The 13,934-nt window shown below is 37.1% G+C and overlaps 1 protein-coding gene across 5 annotated transcripts in view; it reads left to right on the top strand.

Annotated features, from left to right (window-relative positions):
• The window catches only part of CNOT6 (CCR4-NOT transcription complex subunit 6), a 67,228-nt gene that overhangs the window by 13,850 nt on the left and 39,444 nt on the right, over nt 1-13,934 (top strand). The window lies entirely within an intron of this gene.

Raw genomic sequence — 13,934 nt, 5'->3', positions numbered from 1 at the left:
ATTAGGGAGTGAGAAGAAGGGAATAAACCAGTGTAAATAACTAATAGACAAAATATAACTGCCAAGTCTAAGCAGAAGGGTGCTATACAGAAAGCAAAAAGGAAGTAATGATGATAGTATTTCTCCCTTGTCAGCTTAAAAGTTCTGATTAATCTATTGAGTAAACCTAAACACCCTCCTCTGCAGCCATAGTAGAGGTCGGTGCCCACATGGGTCTCTCCTTTTCTCCCTCTTCGATTTTTGGAGAGCTGGTATGGTGTGATAGAGAGTGAAATTTCTCTCTTCTTTTGCCTCTCCTGTCAAATTTGATTTTCTATGTCAGGGGAGCCTTTGAAGCACAGGCAGTCACCACTCCAACTTCCCCTTTTAATTTCTGCCGCATTGGTATTTAACTATATTTTTCTTTTTTTTCAGTCTGTATTAGCAGTTTTTGAATTACAAGTCCTTTGCTTCTAGAAAGTTTAGGTAATCTAGAAAGTGCTCACTTGGGTCAGTGAGATTGTATGTCTGAGGTTAAGGGGATTCTTCGCGCTCTCCTCCCTCTACCTCATGTTGGGAACTCCTTGGCAATTTTGAGTCACTGTTCTCTGCTTACTCTAAACTTTGGGAAGAAATCTGTGTACAAGATAGGAAGGAAGAGGAGAGATTCCTCTAAAGTAACATTCTTAACAAAGTCTTATCTTTACCAAGTATCATGGAGGATAAACTATTGATTGAATAGGTCTGTGGAACAAGACCTTATAATTAAAGCCACTATCAGGAAGGTCACTTTATTGTCTTAGTCAATCCCTAATACATAAACTCCTGTGTGTAGAAATTTTCAAGGCTGAGTTCATTTCATGCTAAGACAGTTATTTCATGAATATGCTCTAGCATCAGTTCCTTAAGATCTGTGATATAAAGTTCCAGGGATTTGAGGTCATTGAATCCTGGACCTGCAGTAATCTAATATACTCTTCTGGTTCTAGGGAGATGGGTGGTTAGATCCTTGTGCCATTTGGAGGTAACCAGATAAGCCAAATGACTATTAATCATTTACTTTTTAAAGAAAACCTTGTTTATTGTAAAATGAAACAGAGATAAAGAAAACCGGGAATTCCGTGGCTGTCCAGTGATTAGGACTCTGAGCTCTGACTGCCGAGGGCCCGGGTTCAGTCCCTGGTTGGGGAATGAAGATTCCCCCACCCCACCCCCCAAAGAGCTGCGTGCTGCAGTCAAAAAAAAAAAAAAATCCTCAAGAAAACCACACAGATATATTAGTGAATTATTATAAGGCCAGAAGCCTTATAATACACAGGTCAAGAATTAGAAGTTTTTCACTTATCCCAGAACCCCTTCCACACCACAGCCAATCATAAGCCCTTCCCTGCTCCCCAAAAGTAACTGTTACCCTGACTTTTATAGTAATCACTTGTTTCCTTATAGTTTTAACACCAAGTTATGTACACCTAAGCATTTTAGTTTAGTCCCCCCCTTTTTTATTTGATGTGTCTTAATTTACATGTTCCCCCTCCATCCTTTTCTTTACAACTTATCTGTTGAACCTGAGCAGTTTGACCTGTTGTTACCCCACAGTCTATATTTTGCTACATGCATTTCAACATATTTCTCATCCATATGGGCAGCAGGATGCAGAGGCTTGATCAGACTCAGAATTTAAGACCCTTGACAGGACTGAAGGTTGTGTTGTGTATGTGGTATTGTCCTTTTACTTCAGGAGGCAGATAAGGTAAAAAGGCCTTCTTTCCTACTGATGTTCAGTGCAGTGCCTAGAGCCATTAATTCTTTGAGGGTTGCAAAATAGCGATATTCTGTCTTTTTTTTAATTACGTGAGCTGCATCTGTAAAGAGATAATTTCCTTCATTTTTTTAAAATTTAATTTTTATTTTATATTGGAGTATAGTTGATTTACTCCCTCATTTACTAATTGATTACTCAAGGTACAATTTGTATAGGAAAGGCAGAAAAGAATGCTTATTTCTTTCCTTTTATTTACTAGTTTTCAGGATAAACTATTGTCCTTTGAGGGTGACCAATTAGATTTTTAAAGTATCATTATTAACTAGTATATTTTGGTTTCAAACATACGCCATGAGTTGTCATGATTACTCTTACTTTGTTGCTTAAAATTGTCCTGCTGTTGGCAAATGGGAGAGATTCATTAAATGACTTCTGGGTTCTTTGATGTAACCTTAGTTGTCTTTGGTAGTTTCCTTGCTATCTGGAAAGATTAAATGGCAAGATTTTCTTGCCTCATCTTGTATTTCCTGCCTCAAACATGAAGTATGTCATTTTTTCCCAAGGAAGAATTGGTTGTTTTACTTGGAAATGCTATTTCAAGACCATAATATCTATTGCTAGGAGTGCTCATTGCTACTGGGTTGGTCATTGTAGGTCTTTTCACTGGACAGTGCTAGGAAATTTGACATATATGTATGTGGTTATATACATTTATGATGAAAGATGTGATAAAAAATATATACGTACTTTTATGATAAAATATCTTTAAAGCTATAAAATATATTTGTATATTTAAAATTAAAATATCTTAAGAAAATATACTATTTTTGACTCAAATTCAGAATAACAGGAGTTTTAATTAACCTTTTTTATAATTACATCTATATCTTCTTTCATACTGAGAGTCCCAGTTCTCAGGGTCATGGGATGCTGGAGTTTGAGTATCCCATAATTACTTAATTGCTTTATCCCATATTACACAATAATCTTACAATAACAGAACTAAAAATACCGCCAGTAATATGAGTTTTTATCCACCTGCCCAATTAAATAGCTGTACTTAATCTACATTGTCATAGTATGTAGCCATTACATACTATCAGCTTTCCCATTTAACTTGCATAAACCCTCCCATTTAGAATTAGCTTTGCAAGTAACTATATATTCAGTACCTCCTACCAGTTCATTTGTTTCCTAATCATTTTGGTTTTCTGGAAGCTTGTTCTGTAGATGTTTCCTTAGAAAGGGCTCATGGGAACAATATTCTGAGTTTCTTGCAAGTTGATAACAACTTGCAAGAAACTCATTTGAGAGTTTATATTTGAGAGTCAGTTTGGTTTAATGAAATTCCTTGGGATTAAGGAAATGTGAATTCTTTCCTTAAGTGTCTTAAATATGTTACCCCAGTTTTGCTGTAGGCTTGATGACAGTGTGATTTTTTTTTCATTATTAGTGATTTGCCCAAAGGATTTTTTCCCCTTAAAATAAGTAATTTTACTTGAATATATTTTGGTATAGGTTGTTCTGCCTTGATATTCTCAGGTATAATATACTCTTTCAGTGTGTAGTTTCAATTTTTTCTCTTTTAATTTCAGGAAAGTTTCCTTGGATTATAATTTTAGTATTTGTTCTGATCCCTTGCTTTAATTTTTCTTTCAGAGAGATTTATTCTCTGAATTTGAGTATTTCCATATTTGTCTCAGAATCACTTTTAAAAATAAAGTACAGGGCTTCCCTGGTGGCGCAGTGGTTGAGAGTCCACCTGCCGATGCAGGGGGTGTGGGTTCGTGCCCTGGTCCGGGAGGATCCCGTGAGCCATGGCCGCTGGGCCTGCGCATCCGGAGCCTGTGCTCCGCGATGGGGGAGGCCACAGCGGTTAGAGGCCCGCGTACCGCAAAAAAATTTAAAAAAGTAAAAAAATTTTTTAAAAGTACAGTAAGTTCAGTCCCTTACTGTTGTACCATTCTTGTACAAGTACAGACAGACAGTCGTGTAACCACCATCACAATTACAATATAGAATGGTTTCATTCCCCCCAGAAAACTTCCCCCTGCTCCATTGTAGGCAGACCCTCCCCCCACTTTCAGCCCCTCGCAACTGCTGATTTTTAATTTTTTTTTTTTTTACTAGACTATTTTTTAGAGCAGTTTTCGGTTTACAGGCACCTTTGACATAAAGTACAGTGCATGACCCCTCCACTGTCAACATCCCCCACCAGAGTGGTGCATCTGTTACAATCCATGAACCTACATTGACACGTCATTATCACCCAAAGCTCATAGTTTACATTAGGATTCGCTCTTGGTGTTGTACATTTTGGGGTTTAGACAAATGTATAATGACACGTATCCACCATTGTCATATCATACAGAATAGTTTCACTGCCCTGAAAATCCTCTGTGCTCTGCCTGTTCTTTCCTACTTTGCTCCCCCTGAACCCCTGGCAACCACTGATCTTTTTACTGTCTCCATAGTTTTGCCTTTTCCAGAATGCCACATCCTTGGAATCAAACAGTATGTAGACTTTTTAGATTGGGTTCTTTGACTTAGTAATGTGAGTTTAAGTTCCTCCATGTCTTTTCATGGCTTGATAGTTCATTTCTTTTTAGTGCTAAGTAATATTCCATTGTCTAGATGTATCGCAGTTTATCCATTCACCTACTGAAGGATATCTTGGTTACTTCCAAGTTTCAGCAATTATGAATAAAGCCGCTATAAATGTCCACATGCAGGTTTTTGTGTGGATGTAAGTTTTCAACTCCTGGGTAAATGCCAAGGAGCACGATTGCTGGATCATATGGTGAGAATATGTTTAATTTTGTAAAAAAAAAAAACCCTGCCAAACTGTCTTCCAAAATGGCTGTATCGTTTTGCATTTCCACTAGCAATGAATGAGAGTTCCTACTGCTGTACATCCTCTCCAGCATTTGACATTGTTATTCTGGATTTTGCCCATTCTAATGGGTATGTGTAGTGGTATCTCGTTATTTTATTTCCCTGATGACATATGACTAAGAGCATCTTTTCATATGCTTATTTACTGTGTACGTATCTTCTTTGGGCAAGTGTCTGTTCAGGTCTTTTGCCCATTTTTTAATTGGGTTGTTTGTTTTCTTGTTTTAAGAGTTCTTTGTATAAATTAGATAACAGTTCCTTATCAGCTATGTCTTTGCAAGTGTTTTCTCCCAGCCTGTGACTTGTCTTCTCATTCTCGTAACAGTGTCTTTCATAGAGCAGAAGTTATTACTTTCAATAAAGTCCAGTTTACTAATTATTTCTTTCACAGATTGTGCTTTTGGTGGTGTTTGTAAAGTCACTGCAAATTCAAATCATGTAGATTTTCTCTTGTGTTATCTTCTAGGAGTTTTATGGTTTTGTGTTTTATGTTTAGTTGTATGATCTATTTTGAGTTAATTTTTATGAAGAGTGTAAGGTTAGTTTTTTGTTTTTTTTTTTTTTGGCTTGTGGATGTCTGGTTGTTCAGCACCATTTGTTGAAATGAGTTTTCTCCATGGCATTGCCTTTGCTCCTTTGTCAAAGATCAGTTGATTGTATTTATGTGGGTCTATTTCTGGGCTCTGTTTCATGGATCTATTTATGTGTTCTTTTGCCAATACCACAGCCTTGATTACTGTAACTTTATGGTAAGTCTTGAAGTCAGATAGCATCCAAATTTTGTTCTCTCCTTCAATTTTGTGTTGGCTATTCTGTATCTTTTTCCTTTCTATATAAACTTTAGAATTAGTTTGTCAGTATCCACAAAATAATTTGCTGGGCATTTAGTTGAGATGGCATTGAATCTATAGATAAGTTGAGAAGAGCTGACATTTTGACAAAGTTGAGTCTTCCTATTCAGGAACATGGAATATCTTTACATTTATTTAGTTCTTTGATAGCTTTCATCAGAGTTTTACAGTTTTCCTCATATAGAGCATGTGCATATTTTGTTAGATTTATAACTAAATATTTCATTTTGGGAGGTGCTAATGGTATTGTGTTTTTAATGTCAAATTCCATTTGTTTATCTCTGGTATATAAGAAAGTGATTGGTTTTTTAATCCTTTTTTATTTTTTCCTTTGTGATTTAAAAAAATTTTTCTCTTTTCTAAAAGTGTTCTCTTGTGTGGTTATGCATTATTAAGTTCTTTGTAGTTTAGTTTTCCTTTACTGAGTTTTTCTAAATCTGATTTATGTTCTTTTATTGCATTATCATTTCTTAATACCTTTCAGCTCATTTTGAAATTGTAGGTGATAGTTTTTGGAGTGTGTTTGTGTTATGTTTTTGTTGCCTATAGGGAGTTATTCTAATCCTTACACTCTTTTTTCTTATACTATCTTTTAAAAATATATAACTACTTTTACGGGATTTGACCTTAAAACTTTTCTGTTGTTCATTTTTATTTAAATTTAGTTTTTCTGAACTTCTAGTTGTGATTCAGGATACTTTTTCTAACTTCCGAGCTCCCTCTTCTGTGTTTTGTTTGTTTGCAGAGTGTTCACAATGTGGGAAATTGTTTTCTGAAACTTTCTGGTTCTGTTCCCTTCTCTCATTTTTATCTGGACCTTTTTTTCCCTTCATCTCTTTTTATACCTATCCTATTTAATTTTATTTCCATTTTTGGAGCTTTTTTTTCTCAGTGTGGGGCCTTGGCTGCTCAGTTTGGAGAATCTCTGGGGCCCAGACTACTTTCAGACTTACTGCGGACACTTTGCACTCATTACTGAATTGCACTAAATTCCTCCCAGTTGTGATAAAGTGGCTGGGTGGGTGGGAGTATTCTCTTCAGATCTCCAGAGCTTTCTATCTGTTTAGTCTCTCCTTTCTGGCCCTCTGCCCTGTGAACTATAGCCACCTTGGCATCTTTGGACTCTCAGCTTTATCTCCTCAACTTACATAATATCGCCAGACTCCACCTGGTTTCTGTCTCCCTGCATTACTTTCTGGAAACTGTAGCAGTAAACTGGAACAGTCTTAAGGGCTCACCTTGTTTGTTCCCCATGTATCAACGATCACTGTCCTGTGCTGCCTGGTGTCCAGTGTCTGAAACTCAATTTTTCATATATTTGTCCGTTTTTTTCGTTGTTTTAGGTGGGAGGGTAAATCCAGTCCATATTACTCTATCTTGCTGAAAATATAAGTCTATATCAATTTTTTAAAAAAATTGTGTTTGGTAACTCCAGTATCTGAATCTCCTAGGGGTTCTGTTTTGTTGTTTCTCTTTTTCTTCTGTTTTTCACTCCCTTGGTCTTGTAATTTTTATTAAATACTAGCAATTATATATGAATTGGTAGAATAATTTGATGGTCTGGATGGTATTCTCTTTCTTAGGAGTGAATTTGCTTCTGTGTTTGTCAGGCAGTTGTGATAGGAATGGGTGGGTGACCCTAATCTAATCAGGGATTCATTCATCTCATTTAAGCCTGGTGTTCAGTGGTTGTAAGAGTTGACTTACTGCAGGGTCAACCCTATTCCATTTATAGATGCCAACTGGAATCTTGATGGTTAACAGAGTCTAATTACTTGGTGGTTCTTCAGTTCCCATTTTGTCTTCCCAAATGTGTAAGAGGACTTAAAGTTGTGCTCAACAACTCAGTCTTTCAGCCCCAGCTTTCACCTCATCTACTTGCTTCTGCTGCTTGTGATTCAACATATTCTTCCAGAAGTAACGTGGTGGGATGTGTCTCGCTCATTACTGCTTGTGATTTAACATATTCTTCCAGAAGTAATGTGTTGGGATGTGTCTCGCTCATTACTTCTGTTTGCTTCCCTTTCCTCCAGGTTCTTTGTCTCTCACATCTTTGCTGCCTCTGTAGTCCTCCATTGCTTTTGAGCTCATTTTGGGGCGGGGGGGGGTTCTTCTATTTTTACCTAGTTTTTCTTTCCCCCGGGGAATGATTGGTCAACAACAAATTACTCTCTTGTTATAGGAAACTGAAATCCAGATGTGCACAGATTTGAAAATTCTGCTTAAAGAATCTGCAGATACCAAACAACTCTCAGATTCCTCATTTGGTGGTGGTCTTATTGCTTTTTCATTGTATGGGCGCAACACTGGTTACCTGGTTTTGAGATACATCTGTATTCCAGAACAACTACTTGTTCCAGGCTCTTGAAGTAGCAGTGTAGGGCAAGGAGAATGTACTAACCAGAGCCACATCCAGGAACCTTCCAGGAAATAGGGGCTTGGGTCTGGACTCCTTGGTCATTAAATGATCTTTGAATCAGGTGCCCTGGCTGTAGGCTGCATATTAGTCTTTTCTACTTTGTGACATTTTCCAACATTTTGAAAGCTTGAGTTTATCATGAAAGTAATCTGTATTCACTCTTACTGTTTTTCCATAGGAGAGTGATAGACCATGTCTCTCAAATTCTGGATCAAATACTTCTGATTTTTTAAAAAAATTAAATATTATATTTGGCTCTGTTTTGGTAATGTGAGAAGTGTAGCTCCAGAGTCAGGTAGCTTTAGTTATGTTATCAGCTTGTGCATCTGCCCCCCCCCCCCCCACCCCCTGGACAACTCTGGTGTCTGCTATATGGAAGTTCATAGTGGGGGTGGGTAAACAGGGGAGGGGGGAAACCCAAGTAGAGATAACAGATACTGAATGGTGGCTCTGAGGCCATCATGAACTCATTGGAATCACTTACATGTCACTCATTCATTCATTTATTCTGAAACTTCTGATGGGATATAAGATTTCAGGAATCCAGCAGGCTATAGGAGGAAATTCCCACAATAAGGTAATTATCAAACCATGATAAATACAGGGGAGAAAGCTTGAACCATTTGTCATCTTTAAGATTGTCTTAAACAGGGGAAATCATGGAAAGCATCCTTAGAATAGCTGACTCCTGAGTTAATGATGTTAGTCAGAGGAAGGCAGAGTTAACCACATCTTAGGAAGAGGGGACATTTGAGAATATAAAAAAGTATACAGTGGAAGTCTCTCATCCCCCTGTTAAACCTCCTAGCATGCACAGGCATGTGGCCATTCACATACAGCTTTATTAATTTCTTTTGCATCCCTTTGGAATCCTTCTGTGCATATACAACATAGATTCTTATTCCATACCTTATTTTTAATTCAAAAGGTAGTATATTATACACATATTTCTGCACTGTGCTCTTTTTTTTAATGTAACATGTTTTAGAGCGATTTCTAAATAAGTATATAGATAGCTTTCCTATATGTTTTTAGCTCCATAATGTTCTATCACATGTTACTGTAATTTATTTCCGTGGTACAGTACTGATGGTCAGTCTGTGACAAACAGTGTTGTAGTGAATAACCTTGTAGGTTATTTTGTATTTCTGCTGATATATTTGTAGGTCAAATGGTATACGCGTTTGTAATTTTGACAGAAGTAATGTAATGACTCGTTGGGAAGAAATGTAAAACGATGATCTCTTTCTGTTTTATTATAGGGAGTCAAGTTTAAAAGTGAAGCATGCAGTTAAAACTATAAAGACTCTAACCTTTAATGTGTTTTAGAACTTCTCTTAAACTTAGAGGGATTTTAGAAAATCTTTTGTAGCAAAAGAAAAAAAAAAAGTTTGAAGGTCTATATAGTTCCATTAGTTTTTCATTTTTCCTTTTATTAAATCAAATTAAAGAAGCATGTATAGTTCAGTCCATTTTGATTCCTATTTATTTTTCATATTAACAATATGAATGTGATATAATGGTAGTTATGCTGGGTGATAGAATTTTTTTTAATGGTGCTGTATTATTTAATAAGCATGTTCATCTAAAAAATGTTATGTTTTTAAGAAAAGTGTAAGATTAACTAGTTTAGATGTTAGTGACTCAGCTTTGCAAAAAGACATCTTCTTTTCTTTTTCTTTTTTTTTTTTTTTTTTGTGGTACACGGGCCTCTCACCGCTGTGGCCTCTCCCACCGCGGAGCACAGGCTTTGGGCACGCAGGCTCAGCAGCCATGGCTCACGGGCCCAGCCGCTCCACGGCATGTGGGATCCTCCCGGACCGGAGCACGAACCCGTGTCCCCTGCATCAGCAGGCGGACTCTCAACCACTGCGCCACCAGGGAAGCCCCTAAACATCTTCTTTTCTTAAGGGCAGTTATTAAGTGGTAGAGCTACTTAGTGGTAGAGCACAGAACTGTAAAATGTAAGTCCCCTGACTTTGAATGTGTCATTCTTTTCTACATCACACTGTGGTGGTCATTTTATTTTGAACTAACATTCTCCCCTTTCTCTCACTTTTTGTCTTCTTCCTAATATTTGGCCTTAGTCTTTCCATTCTCAGGTTCTAGGCTTATTACCTTCAGGTATAATCTTTTACTTATTAGATCTGTTTAATTTGAACAAGCTGCATCTCTCTGTTGCTATGAGGACATGAATTCCTTCCCACCACAGTTCAACAGATGTGTATGTACCTTTGTAATTGTGTTTTCCTTTATCGATCAAAACTTCCATTTGTTAACTCATATGAACTTAACACTTGGTGCATTAAGTTCATTTCCTCCCATGTCAACGCTGCTATTTTTAAACTAAGCATTATTGCTATATTTAATCTGCCAGATGTTTTCCTTAGCACCCTTTGTGTAATTTAATCTAGTTTCTTTCCAAATCTTACAACAGAGTCTTCCTTTTGTGAGGTTGCAGTTTCCCTTGCTAGGAGCCTGAAATCCTAGTCTTGAACTTCATCAGGAGTTGTGACTGGAGAAAAATTCAAATTACTACCTTTTCCAATTATAGTTGATTCTCATTATTTGCTGTAGTTATGTTCTATATAACTACCTGAGTTAGCAAATACTGAACCATTACTCCCAGAGGAAATAAAGAGTTAGGTTCCTATGAACCTCTGGTGGTAACATTTTTGTCAGCTGATCAATACTTAAGCTGTTTTGTGTGTTTCTATTTAAAGACACCTTGTTTAATGTATATTGTCACTCATTAAAATTAAACTCATGGCCAGCAGCCCTGTAACTTGTGCCTGAAGGATGCTTTATCTAAGGTACATCACACAGCCTTGCATTCAGCACTACACTTGAGGGCCATTTTATACATCAGAATCACTTAGAAAGCACAAAAATGCAAAAACTGTGGCACTAAATAGTGAAAAAGATACTTGTTTACATTGTGAGAGCTGCAACAAGAAGAAAGAGTGTTGCCTTGTTGGACCTCAGCTGGAAACTTGAGCAACTCCAATTTTTACTACTCTGCGCATATTTGTGAATGACTGTGAAATCGTTGTAAGAATTGATTTGGGAATTACACATAAATTTGAAGGAGTGGGCAAATTGCAAATACAGAATCCAGGAGTAATGAAGATCAACTGTAATTCTTATTTCTTCTACGATGTCAGAGTTTTAGAGATTTAGTCAAGATTTCGGGTTTTTTTCTGAATCTGCAAATGTGGAGGTAGTGATCTCTCTGTAGGTAACCATGATTACACCTGATCTCTTTAGTGCTTGCTAATCACCCCTCTCATTTCAGAGAGCACTAATTAGATTCTTTCTGTCTCCTGATATTTAGCAATAAAGGATTCTGGGCACTTTAGAATGAAATTACTTATCAAAACAGGGCTCTTAACCTAGACCAGGATAATCCCAGCTTTTCTCAAGTCACTAAACTGCTTAAACTTGAATGCAAATTTTTGTGTGCTCATGAATATGTTCAGTTTATGGAGAAGTAAATAGATGTCATCAGAACCTCAAAAGTTGTCTTCCTTGTTCATTGCCCTCTACCAGAAAATTAGGAACCTTAATTTCTTGGATAACCTAGTTCTACTAGTAGAGATTTATCTTTCTCTACAGTATGTTACATTCTTTTGCTTCTATAACCTTTGATCTTTTTTTTTTTTTTTTTTGGTGGTACATGGGCCTCTCACTGTTGTGGCCTCTCCCATTGTGGAGCACAGGCTCTGGACGCGCAGGCTCAGCAGCCATGGCTTACGGGCCTAGCTGCTCCGCGGCATGTGGGATCTTCCCAGACCGGGGCACGAACCCGTGTCCCCTGAATCGGCAGGCGGACTCTCAACCACTGCGCCACCAGGGAAGCCCAACCTTTGATCTTTTAAACGAAATTTTTTTCAAAAATGGAGTACTATAATATAATGCTTTGAAATTTGCTTTTTTCCTACTTTCTTTTTTTAAAAAAAAATCTTTCCATATCAATGTATATAGCTCTACTGCATCCTCTTTAATGGCTGCAGAATTGCATTGTATGTGTGATCCAAAATTTAAGTATGCCCTATTAATGATCATTTATGTTATTTCAAATTTTTCCCTACTACTAACAGTATATATCTTGGCATACTTGAATAGCATTTTCATAAGGTAAACCTCTAATTGTGGAATTGTGGTGGGGCAAAGAATATTCAGATTTAAAATTTTAGTAGCTGTTACTACAGGATTAAAATATGGTTTAAAATATGGTTGTATTTTTCCCATAATGCATGAGTGCATCTCTTTTCCCCTTAGCCTTGTCATTACTGGGTATTAATCTTCTTTGCTATTTTCATAGGTAGAAGTGTTTTATTTAAATTTGCATCTCTTTCATTACTGAAATGAACTTTTTAAAATTACTGATCCTTTGTTTTTTATTGATTGATTTACTTGTTCTTATCTGTTGTTCGTTTTCCTATTGCTGATTGCTTTATTTTTTGTTTTATTGTTTAAAAATTTATTTCATTTATTTATTTTTGGCTGTGTTGGGTCTTTGTTGCTTCGCGCTGCTTTCTTTAGCTGCAGCGAGCAGGGGCTACTCTTCATTGCAGTGCGCAGGCTTCTCATTTGCGGTGGCTTCTCTTGTTGCAGAGCTCAGGCTCTAGGTGCATGGGCTCAGTAGTTGTGGCTCGCAGGCTCTAGAGCACAGGCTCAGTAGTTGTGGCGCACAGGCTTAGTTGCTCCACGGCATTTGGGATCTTCCCAGACCAGGGGTCAAACCCATGTCCCCTGCATTGGCAGGCGGATTCTTAACCACTGTGCCACCAGGGAAGCCCATACTTTTTGTTTTATTTTTTATTATGGAGCTCACATAAAAAATCCTGAGGGTAGGAACTTTGTCTTATTTACCATTCTGTCCCCACACCAGCATACTAGTCACTGAAAGTTGGCTGAATTAATGGATGTTATCTCTTTGGCTGCCGAACATGTTGACATCTCCACCATATACAGTTGACCCTTGAAATTACCGGTTTGAACTGCATAGGCCCTCTTATATGCAGGTTTTTTTCAGTAAATGCACACTGCAGTACTACACGATCCAAGGTTGGTTGAATCTGAGGATGCAGAACTGCAGATACAGAGGACTTACTGCAGGTTATGTGTGGAGCCTCCACATTGTTCAAAGGTCAACTGTAGAGGTTTTAAATTTTAATGAATTCAAACCTGACAGTGCTTTCATTGTTGGATTCTAGGATATGAGTTATGCTTAGATATATTCTCTTCCATTTCTTTTCTGGGTTTTGATGTTTATAAATTTATTCCAGAACTTTTCTTTTTGGCGTATGGTAGAGATCTGAGTCTTCCCTTCCCTTCTGTCTCCAACCCCTGTATGATTGATGTATTTATACATGATTCCTTATACTTGACTTTTATTTTTCCCTTCCCTTCTTCACAGACTTTCTGGTTTTCTTTTAGGCTACCTTATTGTTTGAGAATTTTATATCCTTCCAATTAAGTTGAAGTATAAAAATACATTTCTCAAGTCCTTTTAGCTTTTCTTCTTAAGTAGTACCTTGAGTGTAGGGGGCTGAAACACGTGGTGGGCTCTCAGTAAATAGTTTATTATATTTTAAGTGCTTTATTCATATTGAATATTAGCTGTGTGTTTCAGTTTTATGACCTGAAAATTAAGTAAATCAAATTGAGTTTACAAATAGTCTGTGTCACAGATTCTACTCTTATTATACAGTAAGGAAAAACACCTTCTTAGGTCAAGATAGATTTTATTACACAACTTTATTGATGTATAGTTGACATGTAATAATTGAGTAATGTGATATATTTTGATCTATGTGTACATCTTTGAAACCATCACCACATTCAAGAATGAACATACCCATCATTCCCCTAAATTTGTAATCCATCCTTCCCTGCCACCCTCATTTCTTCATCCCCTCTCCCATACACAGGCAACCACTGTTCTGGTTTCTATAACCATAGATTACATTTTGTAGAATTTTTATGTAAATGAAGTCATAAGGTATGTACTCTTTTATTTTTG

The sequence above is a fragment of the Aethalodelphis obliquidens genome, unplaced genomic scaffold (genome assembly GCF_003676395.1).
Source record: "Aethalodelphis obliquidens isolate GAN/ISIS:26980383/991018 unplaced genomic scaffold, ASM367639v1 scaffold102, whole genome shotgun sequence".
In the NCBI taxonomy this organism is placed as follows: Eukaryota; Metazoa; Chordata; class Mammalia; order Artiodactyla; family Delphinidae; genus Aethalodelphis; species Aethalodelphis obliquidens.
Note: the sequence above shows the minus strand (reverse complement) of the source record. Positions and strands in the feature narration are given on the sequence as shown.